Here is a 9,388-nt window from a genome sequence, read left to right as displayed (position 1 = left end):
AAGGGGTGAGATTATGCTGTTTTTAGTTGAGGGACTTTTTTTGCTAAAGAAACCCACTGCTGAGACTGGTCAACACATTGCCACCTCGCCAAATACAATGCTCTACAGGAGACGAGTGACCGTAGATGAACCTTGGTGCGTATTTAGTCACCGTAAATAGGTATTATCAGAGTACGATGACCTATGTGAATCCGGCCGACAAGTTTGAGTACCAGCTATGTATTTTACTCTTATGGTAAATGAAGGCAATAATAGTTGTATTGATGATGGCGGGCGCGGATGAGCTCGCCAGCTGCCTCCGTCCGCGCTGTCGCAGGATCCACCGGTAGGATAGGTGGTGGTGGCCGACCGTAGACCACCTCGAATGGCGTAGCACGCAGGGCGGAGTGGTAGGAGGTGTTGTAGCAGTACTCCGCCCATGCAAGCCAATCCACCCAAGCGCGAGGACGATCACCTGTGACACAGCGCAAATACATGGCGATCACCTTATTGACCACCTCGGACTGGCCGTCCGTCTGAGGATGGAACGTCGTGCTGAACCGGAGTTGGACCCCAGCCATGCGGAAGAGGTCCCGCCACACGTGCCCCGTGAACACCGGATCTCGATCACAGACGATGGACGAGGGAAACCCGTGTAGGCGGACGATACCGTCGAAGAAGGCGCGGGCCACAGACGCCGCCGTGTAGGGATGGCCAAGCGCGATGAAGTGGGCGTACTTGGAGAAGCGGTCAACCACCGTGAGGATGACAGACTTGCCGCCCACCCTCGGAAGGCCCTCGATGAAGTCCATGGAGATGTCGGCCCACAACTGCGAAGGAACGTCAAGTGGCTGCAAGACACCAGCTGGGCGCAAAGTCTCCGTCTTGTTGCGCTGGCACGTCTCACACGAACGCACCCAATCCTGGACCATGGCCCGATCGCCAGGGATGTAGAAGTCCGCGCGAAGACGGTGGAGGGTCTTCTGGACACCCTCATGACCGGCGGAGTGCGCCAAGAGCAGCACCTGATGGCGGAGGTCATCATGGTCGGGGACGAACACGCGGCGCCCGTGGAGGAGAAGGCCGTCAGTGACGCGCCAAGGGTCGTCCAGCTCACCCGCGTCGAGCTGCTGCCGCAGAAGCTGGGCATCCGGCGCGGACACCGTCGCCTGGCGGATGCGGTCGAAGAGGACGAAGGAGGGCCCCGAGCGGATGCAGAGCAGGCGTCCGTCCGAGTCTCCCTCAGTGGCGTCGGGATCGGCGTCGCGGCGGGACAAGGCGTCGGCCACCGTGTTGAGGCGCCCCGGACGATACTCCACCGTGAAGTCGAAGCCAAACAGCTTGCTGATCCACTGGTGCTGGGGCACCGTCGACAGCCGCTGGTCCAAGAGGAACTTAAGGCTGTAGTGGTGTTGCGGTCAAAACCCACCGGCGAGCAGCGACGGGCAACACAGTAGAGCCGGGAACAACTTAGGGCTGCGGCTGGCCCTGGTCCCTCCGAGCGACGGCCCGCAAAGCCTCTGGTACACACGTCCGATGCTGATGCAAGGGCGTGCCACCTGACCTATACCTGGTCAGGAAGGTGATGGAGATGCCTCGCTTAGTTTTCTGCATGGCATACACGTAAACATTAAATACGAGCCTCGATCGGCTCTCAGGTTATCCTGTGGATCGGCTCAAGGAGCCGATCCACCCATGATTCGTACGAGGTGCACGAATATATGGTGGTCCTGCTTGATCAAGATAAAGCTAATACGATCTACGACGATTTAGGGTTTTCACCGCATAATCGGATCATCCTACTCACGATTGGGCCTCGCGGCCACGCACGGTGATCGTAAGCCGATCCTAGACAAGGCCTAAAAACCAACACGAGGTTGATCCCCGGAACATCCTGTCTAGGACTAGCAAACGACACCCTACGTGCCGCTGGATCCTCCAACCCTTTGTAAGGCCTAACTATTGCAGATATTAAACTAATCCTTGAAGAACAAGGAGCAACCGTAACGGATCGGATCTACTAAATAAAGATCAAGCGGGGTGCCGCCCCCACACCTAAGATAGGTGTGAGGGCGGCTAGATATGCAAGGGTTGCACTACGATAGCATATGATACGAAGAACAATGCTAACCCTAACATATCTAAGATAACTACGTTGCTCGCCATCAAAAAGGCTTCAGTACGAGCAACGCATGAACAACATAAAGCTTGTGCTGCCTAGATCGCAAGATGCGATCTAGGCAGCATGATGCTTACCGGTAGAAACCCTCGAGACGAAGGAGTTGGCGATGCGCCGAGATTGATTTGTGGTTGAACGTTGGTTGTTGTTTATTTCATAAACCCTAGATACATATTTATAGTCCGTAGACTTTCTAACGTGGGAATAATCCCAACCGTGCACGAGGCAAATTCTAACTAACCGACACGTATCCTACTATGTTACAGATACACGGGCTACCTAGCCCAAACTTTGCATATAAAGGCCGATTCACGTATTTCTTCCATGTATATTCTTCAAGTCCATCTTGATCGCGGCCCACCTCTGACTCGGTCAAATTCTGGTGATAACACATGCCCCCCTGGTTTTGGAATTGATAATTCCAAAATCACTCTGCTTTTTCTTCGTCGGGTCATGTCGTGGCAGAACAGAACCGTTGCAGAATCTTCATCATGACGCCTTGCCTTCTCAACTTCTCTGCACGATTTGACAATTCTGTGGCACCACCTCCTCGGAAACTGCTGTGGCATTAAACTCAGCCTATATCCCTTTTATTTAACCGCGCCGAATAGTTCGCCTCTTCATCTCCTTGCTCTGTACTAGCCATCGGCTCCATCTGTTACGTCCTTGTAGCCTGATGCCGTTCTCGCACTTATATTTCTCCGCGAGCTGGGAAATCACCAATTTGGAATCTCCAAAAAGTTCCACTGCTTCTGCCCCGGCTTCTATAAGCAACTCCATTCCCTTGCATATTGCTTCATACTCGGCAACATTGTTGGTACAAGGGGTAGACAATCTGATGGAGAATGAACATGTTGCCCCCCGAGGCGATACGAGTAGGATGCCGATGCCACAACTATCATCACAAGCCGATCCATCGAAGAACATGGCCTATGCACGTACAAAGAGTGCGGCTATATCAGTATTGATTCGTTCAGCAATAAGATCGGCCAATACTTGTCCCTTGACTGCTTTCACAGGCTGATACCGGAGATCAAATTCCGATAATGCAATCATCCACTTACCAAATCGGCCTTTCAAAAAACAGGGGCCGACAGCATGTGTTTGACGACGTCTGGTTTCTGCGTCCAACATCCTTCTGCTGAGGTAGAACGCGACCTTTTCCAGCCCATCATAAACTGGTACCACTACTGAAGCGATGTAGATCTCAACCAGTTTGCCGATCAGATCATGAAATATGTAGTTCATGGCTCTTTGGTACGTTGCACCGGCGTTCTTCAGTCCAAATGTCATGACTACACATTCAAACAAGTCCACTGAACCTGGTACTCTGAATGCAGTCTTGTGTATATCTTCTGGATATTGTCAACATAAAGCAATATAACAAGCGCAATATGCAAGTATGTAAGAATCACTGCACAGTTAACACGAGTGTTTGCTTCTAAGATAGAGAGAAATGGGTAAACTAACTCAACATAAAAGTAGAAGAAAGACCCTTCGCAGAGGGAAGCATGGATTGCTATATTTGTGCTAGAGCTTTTATTTTGAAAGCAAGAAACAATTTTGTCAACGGTAGTAATAAAGCATATGTCTTATGTAAATTATATCCTATAAGTTGCAAGCCTCATGCATAGATTACCAATAGTGCTCGCACCTTGTCCTAATTAGCTTGGATTTACATGGATTATCATTGCATAGCATATGTTTTAACCAAGTGTCACAATGGGGTACCTCTATGCCGCCTGTACAAAGGTCTAAGGAGAAAGCTCGCATTGGATTTCTCGCTTTTGATTATTCTCAACTTAGACATCCATACCGGGACAACATAGACAACAGATAATGGACTCCTCTTTAATGCATAAGCATTCAACAACAGATAATATTCTCATAAGAGATTGAGGTTTGTTGTCCAAACTGAAACTTCCACCATGGATCATGGCTTTAATTAGCGGCCCAATGTTCTTCTCTAACAATATGTATACTCAAACCATTTGATCATGATAAATCACCCTTACTTCAGACAAGACGAACATGCATAGCAACTCACATGATATTCAACAAATAAATAGTTGATGGTGTCCCCAGGAACATGGTTATCGCTCAACAAGCAACTTATAAGAGATAAGATGCATAAGTACATATTCAATACCACAATAGTTTTAGGCTATTTGTCCCATGAGCTATATATTGCAAAGATAAAGAATAGAAATTTTAAAGGTAGCACTCAAGCAATTTACTTTGGAATGGCGGAGAAATACTATGTAGTAGGTAGGTATGGTGGACACAAGTGGCATAGTGTTTGGCTTAAGGATTTTGGATGCATGAGAAGTATTCCCTCTCGATACAAGGTTTAGGCTAGCAAGGTTGTTTAAAGCAAACACAAGTATGAACCGGTACAGCAAAACTCACATAAAAGACATATTGAAAGCATTATAAGACTCTATACCGTCTTCATTATTGTACCTTTTATCATCATATCGAAGCCGATCGCTTGAACCGGCCTCCTCTTTGTCCTTGCCACCAGAATGACTGCTCTCTTCTTTGTCTTTACCATGGCGGTATACAGAAGCTGCACTGAAGACCGACTTGGTGAAAATCCGCATCTTGAACACGCAGCGGGTAGATCCTGTGCAATTGTACTAGAGTCGATGGCTGTGCATCAGCTTTGTTTCTTAGCTCTAAAGTCGATGTCCGTGCATCGGCTGTATACCATAAGAATTTTTTTTTACTGGCCGATTTTTCTATCGGCCCCCAATATTTCACTGCACATGTATCGCACATGTTCATAGCATCTGTCTATCTGATTATGTGCCCCCCGAGCCAAATCTGTCAGGTTACTACAGATATCGGCTCTGCAGTTATCCACAGAACTATACCTGAACATCGGCTCCACAGACATGACCAATGCTGATTTCCTCGAGCTCTCAAGCCGATGTAGTCCCACCGGGCGTGCCAGAATGTGTTGCGGTCAAAACCCACCGGCGAGCAGCGACGGGCAACACAGTAGAGCCGGGAACAACTTAGGGCTGCGGCTGGCCCTGGTCCCTCCGAGCGACGGCCCGCAAAGCCTCTGGTACACACGTCCGATGCTGATGCAAGGGCGTGCCACCTGACCTATACCTGGTCAGGAAGGTGATGGAGATGTCTCGCTTAGTTTCCTGCATGGCATACACGTAAACATTAAATACGAGCCTCGATCGGCTCTCAGGTTATCCTGTGGATCGGCTCAAGGAGCCGATCCACCCATGATTCGTACGAGGTGCACGAATATATGGTGGTCCTGCTTGATCAAGATAAAGCTAATACGATCTACGACGATTTAGGGTTTTCACCGCATAATCGGATCATCCTACTCACGATTGGGCCTCGCGGCCACGCACGGTGATCGTAAGCCGATCCTAGACAAGGCCTAAAAACCAACACGAGGTTGATCCCCGGAACATCCTGTCTAGGACTAGCAAACGACACCCTACGTGCCGCTGGATCCTCCAACCCTTTGTAAGGCCTAACTATTGCAGATATTAAACTAATCCTTGAAGAACAAGGAGCAACCGTAATGGATCGGATCTACTAAATAAAGATCAAGCGGGGTGCCGCCCCCACACCTAAGATAGGTGTGAGGGCGGCTAGATATGCAAGGGTTGCACTACGATAGCATATAATACGAAGAACAATGCTAACCCTAACATATCTAAGATAACTACGTTGCTCGTCATTAAAAAGGCTTCAGTACGAGCAACGCATGAACAACATAAAGCTTGTGCTGCCTAGATCGCAAGATGCGATCTAGGCAGCATGATGCTTACCGGTAGAAACCCTCGAGACGAAGGAGTTGGCGATGCGCCGAGATTGATTTGTGGTTGAACGTTGGTTGTTGTTTATTTCATAAACCCTAGATACATATTTATAGTCCGTAGACTTTCTAACGTGGGAATAATCCCAACCGTGCACGAGGCAAATTCTAACTAACCGACACGTATCCTACTATGTTACAGATACACGGGCTACCTAGCCCAAACTTTGCATATAAAGGCCGATTCACGTATTTCTTCCATGTATATTCTTCAAGTCCATCTTGATCGCGGCCCACCTCTGACTCGGTCAAATTCTGGTGATAACAAGTGGTCCGTACGTACGCGGAACGAGCGCCCCCATAGGTAGGGGCGCCAGTGGCGGACGGCCTAGACCAAGCCAATGAGTTCCTGCTCGTACGCCGCAAGCTTGAGGTGGCGTGCAGCAAACGGCCGGCTGAAGTAAGCTAGCGGCCCGTCACCCTGGTGAAGGACGGCACCGAACCCCTCCCCGGAGGCATCGCAGTCGACGATGAACAGCTTGTCGAAGTCCGGCATCTGGAGAACGGGGCCCGTCGTCAGGGCCCCCTTGAGGGCCTCGAAGGTAGCGGTAGCCTCGTCGTCCCAAGCGAAGGCCTCGTGCCGCAGCAGGCGCGTGAGCGGCGAGGCGATGAGGCCAAAATCCCGGATGAACTTCCGGTAGTAGCCGGCGAGGCCCAGGAACCCGCGGAGGGCGCGTGGTGAACGCGGCGTCGGCCAGGCGGCGACCGCCGCCACCTTGTCCGCATCCATCGCCACCCCGTCGGAGGAGATGACGTGACCGAGATAGGCCACCGAGGTCGTCGCAAACGAGCACTTCGAGCGCTTGAGGTGAAGTCGATGCGCTCGAAGCTCGTTGAAGACGATGGCGACATGCTGCAGGTGCTCCGCCCATGATGCGCTGTAGATCAAGATATCATCGAAAAAAACCAGCACAAAACGACGTAAGTATGGGCGAAGGACATCATTCATCTGGGCCTGGAAGGTCGCGGGCGCGTTGGTGAGGCCGAAAGGCATCACCACGAACTCGAAGTGGCCATGGTGTGTCCGGAACGCCGTCTTGGCGATGTCCTCTGGGTGCATGCGCACCTGATGATAGCCTGAGCGGAGGTCGAGCTTGGTGAAGAACCTCGCGCCGTGGAGCTCCTCAAACAGCTCGTCAACCACCGGGATCGGGAACTTGTCCTTGAGCGTGAGGGCGTTGAGGGCGCGGTAGTCGATGCAGAAGCGCCACGTGCCATCCGACTTGCGCACCAAGAGCACCGGCGCGGAGAACGGGGACGTGGAGATCCTGATGATGCCCGCCGCCAACATGAGCGCGCACTGGCGCTCCAGCTCGTCCTTCTGCAGCTGGGGGTAGCGGTATGGGCGCACCGCTACTGGCGCCGACCCCGGGAGCAAGTGTATGCGATGGTCACATGCTCGTGGAGGCGGCAGGCCCTGCGGCTCCTCGAAGATGTCGCCGTGCTGCTGCAGGAGGTGCGTCAGGAGGGGGTGGTCGGCGTCGTCGGCCCCAGAGACTAGCTGGAGCTGCGGCGCGGGAGATGTGCCCCCGAGACCCTCCCAGCAAATGTGGCGTCCCTGGCGCCAGAAGGTCATCGTCAGGGCGTCGAAGTCCCAGAGGATGGGTCCGAGCGTCCGCAGAAAGTCGACGCCAAGGATGAAGTCGAAGCAGCCCAAGTCGATGCCGGCGCACGTGATGACGAAGTGCTCGTCGCCGATGGTAAGGGGGACGTGCTGGACCACCCCATGGAAGTGGAGGCGGTCACCGTTGGCCACGGTCACGCGGAGGGTATCCCCACCTGTCGGCTGTAGCGCGAGGCGGCGCATAGTGGCGGCGGGGAGGAAATTATGCGTAGACCCCGTGTCCAGTAGCGCCACCAGAGGATCGCCCTGGATAGTGACCGGAAGCAGCATCGTCCGCTCGTGGCGGATGCCGGCGAGTGCGTGGAGGGACACGACGAAGGCCGTGGCAGCTGCGTCGGTCGGCCCGGAGCCGCGGCCGGAGCAGGAGGAGGTCGGGCGGCGCGGGTGCCGTGGGCCAGGGCCGTCTGCTGAACCGCCTGGGCGCGACGCTCATAAGCGCGCGCGTAGTGCATCGCCGTCTGGAGGTCCCGCGGGGCCTGTAGCTCGACATCCACTCGGATATGGTCCGGGAGGCCGCCAATGAAGAGCTCGGCGCGCTGTTGGCCCGTCACGCCGGGCGCATGGCATGCGAGGGCCTGGAAGCGGTTGGCGAAGTCCTGCACCGTGGTGGTGAACGCCAAACGCCCAAGTTCCGCCAAGCGGCTGCCGCGGACTGGAGGGCCGAAGCGGAGAAGGCAGAGCTCACGGAACCGGTCCCATGGAGGCATGCCACCCTCGTCCTGCTCCAGGGAGTAGTACCACGTCCGGGCGGCGCCGCGGAGGTGGTACGAGGCGAGCCACGTCCGGTCCGGCCGTGGTACGCCGTCTCCCGAAGAACTGCTCGCACTTGTTGAGCCAGTTGAGGGGGTCCTCGACGCCGTCGTATGTGGCGAATTCCAGCTTGGCGTAGCGTGGGGGAGCGAAGCCGGTGGCGCCCTGGGCGGGGTACTCCGCGCGACCAGCGGACGGCTCGGCGAAGCGGGCGGGCGGCGGGTCCGGGAAGGACGGGCGCGGGGGGTCCCCGGCGGTGGTGTAGACGGGGGATGGCGCCGGTGCGGCCGAGTGGATTGGCGGGGCTCGCCGCGGTCACCCACGCCGAAGTCGAGAGGGCGATGGCGGAAACCGGACCCGCTGGATGGGCACCCCCGGGGCAGCGAGGCGGGGCCCGGCTGGGGGTCGGCGGCCGTGATGCCCACAAAGGGGCGGCGGCGGTGAGGCCGGGGCGGAGCGGGCGCTCCCTGGTCGGGAAGGGCTGTCGGCGCGGCCGGGTATGCGGCGAGGGTGGCGACAGACCGGCGTAGTCATCCCCTGCGCACCGATGAGGCATGTGCGGATGCCCTGGACGGCGGTGGCGAGGTCGCGGATGGCCGTTGACAGCTCTTGCTGCGAGAGGAGGGGGCGGCGCCGGCGACATCTGCTGTGGGCGCCGCGGCGCCCGTGGAGGGCGGCGGCAGTTGCGCAGCGGCGGAGGAGGCCGGCGGCGTCTCGGAGGCGGCGGCGGTGGTGGCGGTGGGCTGGCTCGAAGACATGATCGTAGAGGTCTCTGATACCAAATTGGTAGAAACTAGGGTTCTACCGGGGCGAGGGCGTAGATTGTAGGGGTGGAAGTGCTGAGAGCGAGAGGGAGGAAGGCGGCGCCGGCGGCAGGGCGCCGTCGCGATCACGCGGAAGGCGGCGGCTAGGGTTTGGGCGGCGCGGACGGGAGAAGGCCGACTCCTCTGGGAGTCGGCAATAATGATATCTGATTATTGCTTGATTGATTTAGTCTATTACA

This window comes from Lolium perenne, chromosome 7 (genome assembly GCF_019359855.2).
Source record: "Lolium perenne isolate Kyuss_39 chromosome 7, Kyuss_2.0, whole genome shotgun sequence".
Lineage (NCBI taxonomy): Eukaryota > Viridiplantae > Streptophyta > Magnoliopsida > Poales > Poaceae > Lolium > Lolium perenne.
Note: the sequence above shows the minus strand (reverse complement) of the source record.